Source organism: Apostichopus japonicus, chromosome 13 (assembly GCF_037975245.1).
Source record: "Apostichopus japonicus isolate 1M-3 chromosome 13, ASM3797524v1, whole genome shotgun sequence".
NCBI lineage: Eukaryota > Metazoa > Echinodermata > Holothuroidea > Aspidochirotida > Stichopodidae > Apostichopus > Apostichopus japonicus.
In genome coordinates, this window is record NC_092573.1 from 18,340,147 (window position 1) to 18,353,701 (window position 13,555).

Below are 13,555 nucleotides of genomic sequence, written 5' to 3' on the forward strand. Positions count from 1 at the left end.
ACTTATAGTAAGTCTTAACTATATATTAAAAATAAAGTCTTAATAACCATATATGAGCTTAAGAACGGCCGGGGAGTGTAATGTGTGTGTGTGTGTGGGGGGGGGGGGGGTGCAGTGAGGGTGCGAAATTTTAAAGTGGATGAATATGTTTCTGTCCCCTTTGCTACTTTTCACTTTTACTGCATGGATCCTCGGTGGATCATTCATCTAAAGTTTTTGTAAGAGTTAATAAAGCTAGGTTCCAGACAATCAAATAATCCCTGTAAATTACTTGGAGAATTATACCAACCATATTGGGGAATACACATGAAACATCCTAACTAAACATGCTATAATGTTCCTTGCTTGTTGAAATAGCCTACTTTGTAAGGGTACGGCTGGGTAAGGCTCACATATAGCATATGCATTGCGATGGGATTATGTAGCATCGAAAAGCATAAAATAGATTTATCAAAACCAACTGATTGAGCTTTTTGCTCCAGAGAGCCTTTCTTTCATGAGGAATAAGAAAAGTAAAAAAATTAGCTCAATGATAGAATTTTGAACGACCTAAGAAAACATGAATGTTATATATAGCAAAAAATTCTCGACTAAACTTTCATGAACTTTCAAAGTATTTCGCGGAATTTCTGTCATTTAGAAGAAAAAAAAACTTTTTCTTAATGTCTTTTTAGGCTCAATGTACAGGTGTATGTGCGGTATATTTATCTATAGTAACACACAAAACCATCTGGTGTATTTTTCTATTTCAAATGAAAGCTTTTATATCATGAACTCTCCATGATTATACCCCTTTTGACTGATAAAAATCAATAAATGTGCGTTTCATTTTCAGAACCAACAGTTAACGTCACTGCAGCTGCTGGTGGTGGGTGTAAAATGCAAACTTCAATAGTCTGTCTTCCTGTTACAAACTAGACCCCCTGTGCCCTTATACAGTATAAATGTAAAATGTTTTTATAACTACCCCCTTCCCACATTCCCCACTCCCCCTCCACCTCCATCAAGGTCATGTTTTTCCAGGCTTATGTCGATTGTTGCGTGTACAGGAATTCAAAGGTAAGGGGGTCTAAATCTAATTAAAACCCCAAACTGATTTAGCTGGGGCATGAATCTTTTATAGAAGGGTCAGATAGGCGAATGGAGGCGAATAGAAGTTAAGACATCATGCATTCTGAGGCATATTTACAATATATTTTATTAGGTCAAAACGTAAGGTTGTGCTACTAAATACTTTGTACGAATTTAAATAAAATGGGGGGAGGGTTACACTGGTAATTATGGTCTGGTTCTTCGCGACTGAATGTAAAATATCCCCTGAATGAACCATTGACTGATAGACTGACGAGAGGAATTGGGGCATTTGCCCTGCTACCACTCCCCCACCCCCTACCCCTCCCTCCCTTTCGCACGACATTACATACACACAATCTTTATCCCATATTTTCCCGGTTCTCCAATTGTCAAGTGGTCCCTTATTTACTTCGGACCCCGTGGTTGTAGGACCCCTTCCCGTCCGGTTTTGTCAGACCTGAGTATAAAGATGTGTATTACTTTGGCGACAAAGCCTGCACCTGCTAAAAGGAAAATGTATGCCGCAAAATTACAGTTAAGGCCATTACACTTAACGTAACATGATTACATTTTAAATATGTGGGTAATCAAATTTTATATATGTATCTGTTATTGAATTACGACACGTTATTATATATACTAATTTAATATATTAAGTACTGAACATGAGAGTAAGACATTTCTTTTCTTATAAAAAAAATTAATAATAATAATAATTTTGAAGTTCTGAGCTCACATGTAGGTTAAACAAATGAACTAGACAAGTACTATCCACATCGAGCCAATTCATTGCTCGTATGTTTGTTTACTTGTTTGTTACCATTCTTTAAATCATCTACGGTTTTTGTTCATGAAATGAACCCCCCCCCCCTGCAGATTTCCATTTTTGGTCTTGTGCTACGATAACACCTGAAAATAATAAAGGTGAACTTTTGGTCTCAAAGTATATATATCATTTGGTTATTAATAAAACAACACGCATATGGTCAAACACCTGAAAACTATAAATTTTCCTCTAGCTCACGCTGAGCCGCACTTTATCAGAGCAATACCAAAGTGTTCAATTTTAGTGTTAATGGACTTTTAATCAATTCATTGGCAAAATTTGTTTATAATATGTTGTCTTGTTTTGCACTTTTTAGGGATCATAATCTCCGTACTTACTCATTGCCAACTATTGATCGGAGAACTTTGCACTTTTGAATTACCCAAAATTGTGACGTCATCTTCAACAGGTTTTAAATATACGTAGGCCTGCGGTTTTGTTTTCGTTATATAATAGTGTTGATAGGAACGGTAATTGCTGCTACAATACTTTACATTGATGTAGCATAAATATATAGAGACAATATTTACGTCAACTAATATTATGTCACTAAATCGTACACTGGAGAACCTATGAATATGCATCAAAGTTAATGTTTTAGTACTTAAAAATATTTCAAGCGGTACACAACAAAATGGCAGGCTTTTGAAAAGTGGCCTAAGTGTTACAACATTGGAGACAAGATTATGAAACTGAATGCACTTGTTGATTGCTATAATTTTGACAGTTATGTAGATCTTTATGGTAAGTTAATCATTTAGCGAGATGAAGCATCCAGACTCGATATATTATACACTTTTATGTAACTTGGATGTTGGATTTTGCTCAGAGGGACCTATATACAGGTAAACAAACCTTACGACTGTGTGCCACAATACTATTCAATACTCCCGGTCTGCGTTCTATTGCAGGGACACGTGAAGTAAAGTGTGCGTTACCAATAATTAACACAGAAAACCACAGGTGAGTACAGACTCTTATCTGTTAGTTAATATATACAGTGTATGTATATAAATATATATATATATATATATATATATATATATATATATATATATATATATATATATATATATATATATTGCTTGTTGATAAACAAATCTTTGTCCATTTGCGTAAAGAGACAACGCAACTTGCCTTACAAAAGAAAATAAATTATTATTCTAGTAAACTTAATATTGCTAATGGCAATCAGTCTAAGCTTTAATGAAATGGAGGTAAACGACAAAGGCAAATAAATATAAATAAATGAAAGTCGTAAGGAGTTGGAAAATCAAGAACAGCGAAAAAACTTCCAGCATCCACCGGGATTCGAACCCCGGCCTCCCGCTCTGTACGCGGACACCCTAGCCACTAGGCTATGGACGGTTGAGGGTACAAAGCTCTTGCGGGGTAGTTACTGTACCTCACTTAACGGAAACTGTAGTGATTAGCGATATTGTGACACTGCGCGTTCGTAACTATATTTTCTTTCGAAACTTTCTTGTGTGAATCCCATCACCTGCCTCCCATGTACTCTCTAGGGATAGCAACAGGAACAGTACAAACCACTTTGACCGCTTGTACCAGACGGCGGAGTAAATCGTGTAAGCCATCGTTTGTCTGTGTGACGTATATCGCGTCGTGCTGCCGACCTCGAGAGCTGGTCACGTTTGTTATTGACGTCACCAGGCGGCCCATGGTCCAAATCCTGCCCGTGAATAATAATAATCATAAACTAATCGGGTACGAGGGCCTCTACAGCTTGCGCACCCCCCCCCCCCTCCCCGGCCTACCTCGTATATAGCTCAATCCAGGTATCATGAGATTTTTAACCTGAGTGGCCTAGTTTTGCTCCAATTGTTTCCCTCTGGCCTATCGTAGAAAACTAATTAAGAAGCCCTGGGTTAGGCCTACATGTCAACTATATATACGGTACTATCGTAGGCGAATACTCGCACATTATATATCTTGAATATTAACATCAAACAAAAATAAACAAAACCCATTTTGATTTATATAACGACCATTCGTGACATGGATGCAGTCTATAGCAATTTATATAGTAATATCATTACTTTGCATACGCCTTTTGTTTGCGGGCGAGTGGCGGAAGTTACATCACAATTGAAGTGCACAAACAGCTGCTACTGGGACACATATGAAAAGATGATATAACGACATCTGGGTCTCTTATTTGCATGAAACAGAAACATGGTTAGTTAATATTTAGTCCTATGTAGATTGTGACCCATATAAACTAATTCAAATAATGTATGTTTAACGTTCCAATTTCTCATTTTTGATTAACAAGCCACTTCAAAAGACACTGATGTGGAAACCAAAAGTGCACTACCACTATAGAATATATGAAGAATTATGATAAAAAAATGGCCTTAGGCACAAATTAATTTTCATATGTTGTATACCGGTAGTTAACGTTGCTATAATACTTGTAATAATATGAATAAAATTATATATATATATATATATATATATATATATATATATATATATATATATATATATATATATATATATATATACTTTAGATGTAAATTCTGCGTTTTAGTCCAACCGCTCCACTTGACGTTTGTCAAGAATGATCACATCAGAATTAAAATATTTGATTACATCTCATCTCATCAAATATACGACATATAGGTTTAAAATACAGGTGCTGCTACAGCCCAGAGAATTCATTCATTTTGAGATTGATGAACTGCGATGTTAACAGTTATTCCGTATATATCTGTCAATCAAATTTTCGTAGAAACTATGACAAATTTTAAAAGTGAATATGCGATAGTTCCACTGACATGTTAATTTACTATGCGTTATTACGCGTTCAAAAGCGATTGAAAATCAATTCCATCAAAGACAGGGCTCACTTTGGAGAGAAGTGTTTTTCTTCTTCTTTCTCCTTCTTGCTTTCATTTTTCTTCCTCGATTGCTTCAAACTACACTGATCGAAGTAAAAGAAAAGAAAAGAAAATGAAAAACAGAAGAAAAGAGAGAAAAACAAGCTAAAAAGCGGAAAGGAGACAAATTGGCAAATCGATAATTCAACACAAACGAAATGTAATCCTTGCGTACATTAAAGTTCATAGACTTCGACGTACAAAAGTGTTAAGTTCTTTCTTCTTACTGAAAAGTTGAAGGAACGGAATTTGAATAGCGAAACCTCTCTACGCATCTTCATCTGTCTTGAGAATTCATCTAACAAAATGAGCAAAACGATACAAATATCTGATTTAAAAACATAACGAACGTCTTAAATTGAAACATCTCAATAAATGAATAACAACTATTCAGAGTGACGTCACATTACAAACCATAGTCGACAAAAAATCCTCCCCGTAGGTGGGGATGGGGAGTTATTTTATGCCATCGTAAACCCAAACCTTTACCTGCACATGCAGATAATATATTATTATGTATGATACACAGAGCACCGAATTCATGTGACATTTACATATAATTCCATATATTACATATATTCCTATATAATACATATATATATATATATATATATATATATATATATATATATATATATATTTATATTTATTGGGAAAAAGAATTCCATTAACGATTTGTTTGAATATTTTATTCACCGAACTGATAAACTCTCTTTTAACTACTGTTAGTTATAGCTACTCATGTGAACAATTCATCTTAGGCAATATCAATTAACAACGACAACACCTGCTGTTGTTGACCACATCAAACGCACCGCAAACTTTGCTATTAATACACCGATTGTTTTATTGCCTCAAAATGTGGAAATAAAATTCGGTTCCAGACTGAGCTCAAGTGGCAAGCTTTTTAATATCCAACGTTAATTTAGTTTTTATTAAAAGAAGCTGGTGTCTGGGTAGTTTTTTTCTTAATACTTTAACGGTCCAGTGAAATTTTAAAATTTAATGGTGATATATATTTTTTTAAAGAGGGGGGGGGGTATGTGTTCACAGGTACATACATGATAAACATGAGTAAAATCTCTAATTTCTTTTATACACTTTTACATGTTGATTCCTATATTGTTGTCCCTCACGACAGAAGGTCATACACATCTGGTTGGTTGGTATCACTGACCGTCAGCTGGAACAAAAACAACACAAAGACAGAAAATACGTCTGAAAACAAATAGCAAAGACAAGGATAACTGACAGAATAAAACCACAGTACCACTGGCGTACAAAAAACAAACGATGTACTTTAAAATCAGTGCATAGAGATTTGAATACTTGTAGATATTCACTTAAAGTAACGGTTGTAGCTACTTTCTATTTAGCTAAACCGCTAGTACAAAATAAATGTAGCTAAGGGGCGATTACATCATAGCGCGAAAAGATTTGTCCTGAGTATTATATACGGTTAGTCAAGGGGAAGACTTGTGGATGGTACTAGATTGTTATGAGTTAAACCTACAGCACACAAGTGCCCTATACGTCTTCGGTGGACGGACTGGGTTATAGAAAATATATTATGATAATGATGATACGTTTTGATGCGATATAAGATTAGCAAATATTTTCCAAACATTTATTGATTCAGTTTGAAATATATAGGCCTGTAGACGTTAACATGTTTTCTTCCTAAAAACAGAGCAAACAAGAACTATAGTAATGATGCATTGAACAAATACTGGAATGTGTGACAACACTTTATTTGTCTTTGTGGATCAAGTCCAAATGCAAACAATATACTTATTTATTGTTCTACTTTTAAATAGAAACAAATTTCCTCAGCTGGTTATTTCAGGTAAATAAGTTAGTTATTTGAATTTAATATAATGCGTCCTTGCTATCTATATGAGCACAAGTATTATGTTAGCTCTGCTATGATATTGTACATGTGAACAACATACACAGATTCAGGTATCGTAATAAGCTAGATCAAAAGTAAAAACGGGGGAGAAAACTGGTAAGGGTCTGATACCAGAAGCATTTTAGCTTTGTAGATAGTGCGGTGGCCCAGGTGGGACATTGAAATTTCGAATATTTCATGCAAAAATTATACTTTTGTTTCATCGAAATCTTAATAATAACGCTAACCCTGTTGTTATTTCTTCCAATTTATTTACCTACTCCAATTATTCGATTAACATATTGATTCGTCCTAATTGTTTTTGGAATGTTGATTATGTAGTCTTGCGAAATGGTATCTGATGGGTCGCACATTATATACTTTGCATATGGGGAGTCCGTGTGTTACCGAAGAGAAAGATATAGGCTTAGCAATGTGAGTAGAAGCGAACCAGTTCTCATTGTTAACATATAACTACTTTTGATGAGAATGTATATTTTCAGAGGGCGTCAATGATTTGAGGAGAGTGGCCAGAATACTAGCTGCCTTTTCTTCCATTGATTGCTGCTATAGTTTATGTATAGCTGCCTTTTCTTCCATTGATTGCTGCTATAGTTTTATGTTGCATTAATGAGAAAAGCCGTTCTTTTAGTTAAAACTCTTTACTATTTTACAAACATTGTTAAACATCGTCAAATGGATTTTTTTTTTTTTTAATTTGAAACTGTTCTGTTGTTGATTAAATATGAACGTCATGCCAAAGGTAATTCCTCACTTAACTTCCCGGGAGACAGTTATCAAAGCAAAACAATAAATCAAGACGTAATCACTTTTACCTGAGACATCTTTCGATACGAAAGCTACTTTAACTCCATGAGCTTTTCTGAAGTGTATTTTTAGACCGTCAATTTTGGACATCTTTGCAGGAGTTTTTTCCCTGGCTCTCTCTCTCTCTGGCTTTTCCTTCTCGTTAAAGTAAAAGTTGGTTCTTGGACGGCCTGTCGATGGAGGTAGTCAATACTGCAGAAAATTTGCAATGCTGATATAATTGATTAACGTTGAGCGAGATCCCGTCAGAGCGCTTCGACTTGAGAGCAATTCATTTCCTGTGTCGGCGTCGAATTATATTTTCTTTAACAAAAAAACAAAAAACCCAAAAAAGAGAAACTTGAGTATTGAAGTATTTTGTTTTTTCATTAATTCACCTGCTGACGAAATACGAGTCTTTTTTCAAATAGTTTTGAATACGGACCCGATTGGCTTTGTTGCGATAAGAATAATGTTTACTGAAAATGTTGCAGAACCAAATAAATTGACGTCACACGGTAGCTTGAAAGCTGTTATAGCTGTTAGCTATAGGTATACTATAGACAATTTATCGTGGGCTAAGATTAAGCGACTATTGACAAAAAGGATTTTTTTCCCCTTTTCTTCTTTGATGCCGAATAATCAACATCCGAAGTGTAAAATTTAGATCTCATCTCAGATCTCATCCTGTTACCCCCAAAAAGGAAGATCAATGTATTTATTGATTTTGGAGAGTACGTACTTAAATTGAATACCGTTGTCATGGTAAATTTCCTACTTGTTTCCTGTGTCATTATAAACAATGCTCTTTTTCTTTTCCTTTGTACCCCATATTATCAGATCATCTTTGCTTCGAACCTTTTTCTCTTTCACACCCGCCTCACCTCACCTCACTTGGTAAATTTCTCCTCTAAGACCTATTTACTTTCCTCTTATTCTTTCATTATTTTAACCTAAATCGCTAGTTGCTCATGGAGGCGGCGGGAAGAGAGCTCAACCATCGCGGAGGGGGATGGGGGGGGGCGGGAGGGTCACAGAAACTGGCAGTAAGTAGGATATGTTACTTTGATTTTGGAGGTCGCAAAACTATGCATGAAATCACCTCAAAACGTCTCAATAGAATTGATTCTCTGTGCAGTGTTCTGAACCTCAGACGAAAGTATTTGAACGTTAAATTACATTTTTTAATGAATTTCTCAATAAAGGGACACTTTTTAAATAACAGAGGGGCACTTTCAGTTACAAATCAAAACCTGCCACTTCTGATTTATGAAGTTCTTCACAAATAACTGGGAATCGATGGGCACTTTACCCCTGGCTCTCCATGCCGGCTCAACAGTCCCTGGTTGTCATAATAATTTGAAGTTTCTGAGGCAAAATTACATCTATGCTCCATTCAAGTAAGATCCAGTTTGTATGTCTTATGATTCACATGGCAACCACAAAACTGCACACATACCTGCAGTGTGTGATACCGCATTACTTGATCATTGTAACTTCTAATACGGATCCTTTGGCGTATAGCTATATGCACCTACTGTATGCATAGAATAATGCCTGCTTAGTTGCTGAACAGAACATGCTATTGGTATTGTTTAGAATATGACCGGACGTGTGTTACTATAGTAATCACGAGAGAGCACAAAGTAATGAACCAAAGAGAGATTTATTGCTATCATTAGTATACAGCTACTCCATTGCTCAGCAGTTTATATTCCTCTTAAAGAAACAAATGTCCCCATCGCTCCTGGAAGTTTGTGACCCACCAAGCCAAATACGAACCCACTTCCGCTGTCCCAGCATCCCCCAAAACATTTACATTCGAACTTTCGAAATGAGAGTCAAAGAAAAATTAAACACTTTCACCACACATCAGTATACGTATATAAGGCATAAATGAATACGGATGAACATGATAGCGTATACGTTATACTAAAGGCAACTGATAGGTTCTCATAACTGTTCATATCATTCAACAAAACTTTACTTCTCCTGAAAGACTTTTCTCTCTCTCTCTTCCCCCCTTATACTTAGTTTTAGAAACATTTTTTTCCGTCAGTCATATTTTAACCGCACAAGCACCCACACGAGCTTATGACTTATATTACTAATTTTAACTACCAAATTCCTTCTTCTCCATTAAGTTTGATTAAAATAATTATCTCTCTAAGGAAAAGGTTTTCATGTTTCAAGAATTCGTTGAAGTTATTTCAATTTCAAGACTATAACACTTTTTTTTTCCATTTTCTTTTTAACTTTTTATCATCCAAATCCCTCTCAGATTTCCATTACAGCCAAGGTTAATTTTCAAGGCCAACCAAACCCTACATATTTATTCCTGATATAACATATCGTTATATCTAAAGTTTTAATTCAATAAATCAGACGAATGCCTAAAGATGATTAATAAAACAAATATAAAACTGTTTACGGATTGCTTCGATTTCAGCAAAAAGTGTTTTTTTGTCAACTGGTTATATATAAATAGAAAGAGCTCTAGGCTTTACTAGTAATGTAATTCTGAAGTTAAAATATTCTCGAGAGTAAAATCACATCAAGGTAACTCACCTATCTATACCGCCGGAAGATTTCTTATCGCACATTGCCACTTTCGTCCTCTGGAAAGAAGAAAGATAATTTAAATACATATACCACATAGTTGATTAAAAGTTGCAGTTTTAAATTTCCCAGTAAAGTTGTCGTACTATCTGATGTATATGACTGAACAAGGATAACGAACCCAAGTGGAGAAATGAAATGGGTCTCTTTAGGTTGAGGAATTCTTAATTCCAAAAAGTGTGACTTCTCCCTTCAAGATAATGATTCCCTATTTTTAGTTAGATTACGTATTCACTTTAAAAAAAGACTGATTTCATGCAAAGGCATTCCAGCTATATTCACTTGATCAATTTCCTCTACGGTATCTGTAAAATTTTAAGTTTCTTTTCGCCTCAAAACCAAAAGTGTGTTTCTTACATGCAAAGTAGGCTAGGCTCGGTAACATTGCAATGTGAAAGTGTGGTAGGTCTTGCTTTTAGTAATGATATTTCGTCTGGAAAAGCAACGAATGTTCTCTTAAGAATTTAAGCATCTAAGGTGTTATTAAAACAACTTAACATTCAACAACTGAGTTTTTTTTTCTTCAAATGAATATGATGGCTAGAGAAATCAATAATGAAAGGAATAACCAACTTTTTCTTTTGCAAAGGTGACAGGTGACCTTTCCCCGTTTATAGAAAAATATGGCCGTTCAGAGTTGTAATCCTCTCTAACTACCTGGGGACTTTCCACAATATATGCATTTTCTACAGACCTAAGTAATTTGTTTTGGAGCCGTCTGACATAGTTGATTTGTTATATTCCAAGTATAGTTGCAACGATACGATAAGGTTATAAGGGATAATCCTTGTTCGATCCCCAGAAGGGGATCATGAAGGGGAATCATATGTTAACTAATTTAGAAGAGGTTGATCAAGGATCAGTTTGGAAGTTTTATCGTCTATTTCATTCGGGTAAGATTAACTTTTGTACGTACTTTCTGCATTGAACACAACGTGAGAGCCTTGTTACATTGTAAAAAGGGATAGGGGAGGGGAAGGGGTAGGGGAGGGGGTAGGGGACGGGTGTGAAAAGCAAATTGAACAGAGGAAGGTAGAGATGGGCAAGCGGATAAAATAAATTTATACTATCATTCCACAATGGAAATAACATTTTATGATGTCACAATTAGGAGCCCAAATATTACAAAGTACAGGCCAATTGGGATAAGCCGATTGAGATTAAATACTTGCTGCTTGGGATAACTTACCAATTGATTGGTATTGAGTACCAGGTGATTAGGAATAAGTAACAGCCAATTGGGAATAAGTATACCAGCTGATTGGGATTAAGAATACCAGCTGATTGGGATTAAGTACCAGCTGATTGGGATTTAGCACCAGCTGATTGGGATTAAGTACCAGCTGATTAGGAATAAGTATACCAACTGATTGGGAATAAGTACCAGCTGATTGGGAATAAGTACCAGCTGATTCGGATTAAGTACCAGCTGATTCTTTCTTACCAGCTGATTGGGATGAAATACTAGCTGACCTGAATTAATTAGTAGCTGACTCGGATCTATGACCAACCGATTAAGATTAATTACCAACCGATTGAGACAAATGACGAGACTATTGAAATTAATTACCAACCGAATTATTACCAACCAACTTGGATTAATTATCAGCTTACTGACATAACGTATTATATATATATATATATATATATATATATATATAAATACACACACATATATATATATGTATATATATATATATATATGCGTCTGGATGTCGAACAGTTTCTTACGGGTTGAATAATTTTGAGTTATTAACTGTAACTAGCTGCATTGCTGAGGGGTCCGTTAAGATACCTACTAATTTGTCTTTTGTATCATTTCCTTCAGGAATATAGCTTGTGACAAGTGACAACATCACGCGATAGTATTCATTACTCTTAGACTGGCAACACTCGTTTCATACTTCATGCTCTTTGAATTCAAAAAAAAAATCGTCCCACGTACTCCAAACGGTTCTTGTTAATTACATTTCCAATATGAAGTTTGATTTCTGGGAATACAGCTTGGCGACAACGAAGGGCCGCACAGTTGGAAGCAAAACGACAAATTATGACATGTCAGAAACGAAGGTTACGTTTTGTGGTAGGACCATACGAAAGGAAAGATGAAATGTTATCAGGTTCATTAAACTAATGCAGTTCATATATTATAATGTTAGCTTTGTGGTGAAGTAATCGATTGTTTTGCAAAGCGCGATTACGTTCAACGTGTTATATTCAAACATATGTTACGGTGAATAATTCATATACAATAATTGATGGCACCTTAATTAACGAAGACTTCCGCCTCAACACCCCCCAACCCCCAACCCCCTCCTTCGACCCCCCATTGGTTCTCTTCGTTGGTCCTCCACTCGGGATGTAAAGAACTCCGAGTGCGTGCCACAGTTTCTCACAAGGAAAGAACACTCGTTCTTGGGGAAGGATTTGCTGGGGTAATTATCCATGGGGTAGGGGCAATGTATTTCTTGTTTCTCATAAATTAAATTATTATCAGCGATGATAAAGCTATTATACTAGATTTAGTACGGAATACACAGTAATGATACATATAGTGAGTGAATGTGTATGTACATGTGTGGATACATCTACATCATATTCTAGATACGAAATCACGCGGAACGACAAAACATATAGCTGGTAAACATTACTGTAAGTCTAAGTAAAAGAAAAAGAAAACGGAAGAATGTGGAACAAGTGAGCGTCCAATTTCTTTCTTGTACAAGATTTTTTATAGAGCAGATATTATCATGTCTTACTCGAGTAACATTTTTGGTATCGAGTAATGATGTGAACTACTGAATAGGTAAGGATCGATGACCTCTTCAGATGGTTTGATGTTTAAATCAAATATATAAATATGTATGTTTGCGGGTATATGTATGTTATATATATATATATATATATATATATGTATATATAGGTTATATATATTTATATATGTATATCAATATATATATATATATATATACACACATATATATATATATATATATTTATATATATATATATATATATATATATATTTATATATATATATATATATATATATATATATATATATGTATATAACATACATTCAGACATACACGCAAACAGACATACAATTGGTACACACCCATATATATTTATATGTAAGCATTACTATATAGGCATAACGGCCGACAAAATTGTACTTCAAAGAAATGATACATTGCCTAATAGGCCTATTCAATTTTCAACTCAGCTATTACACTATACGCAGGACTCGTACTATGCTTCTGTTAGCAGTACTATATTGTATATCCTAATATTGCTGTAACACGTAAGACAGAATTGGACACCCCCTTGTGTCGTTAAAATGCCATTGCCTACTATATTTTCGAATTATTTGATTCAATTTAAGTTGAAATAATTGGACGGTTCAGCTGATTGCCATTTATTAAATATTCAAAGTTT

At 35.0% G+C, this 13,555-nt stretch overlaps 1 protein-coding gene across 1 annotated transcript in view; it reads left to right on the forward strand.

Annotated features, from left to right (window-relative positions):
- Positions 1–2,396: 2,396 nt before the first annotated feature.
- Positions 2,397–13,555, forward strand: part of LOC139978744 (G-protein coupled receptor 54-like) — a 71,031-nt gene continuing 59,872 nt past the window's right edge. The window contains exon 1 of the mRNA XM_071989203.1: positions 2,397–2,863. The gene's annotated coding sequence lies outside the window, so the exon portion shown is untranslated. The remainder of the gene's footprint in view (positions 2,864–13,555) is intronic.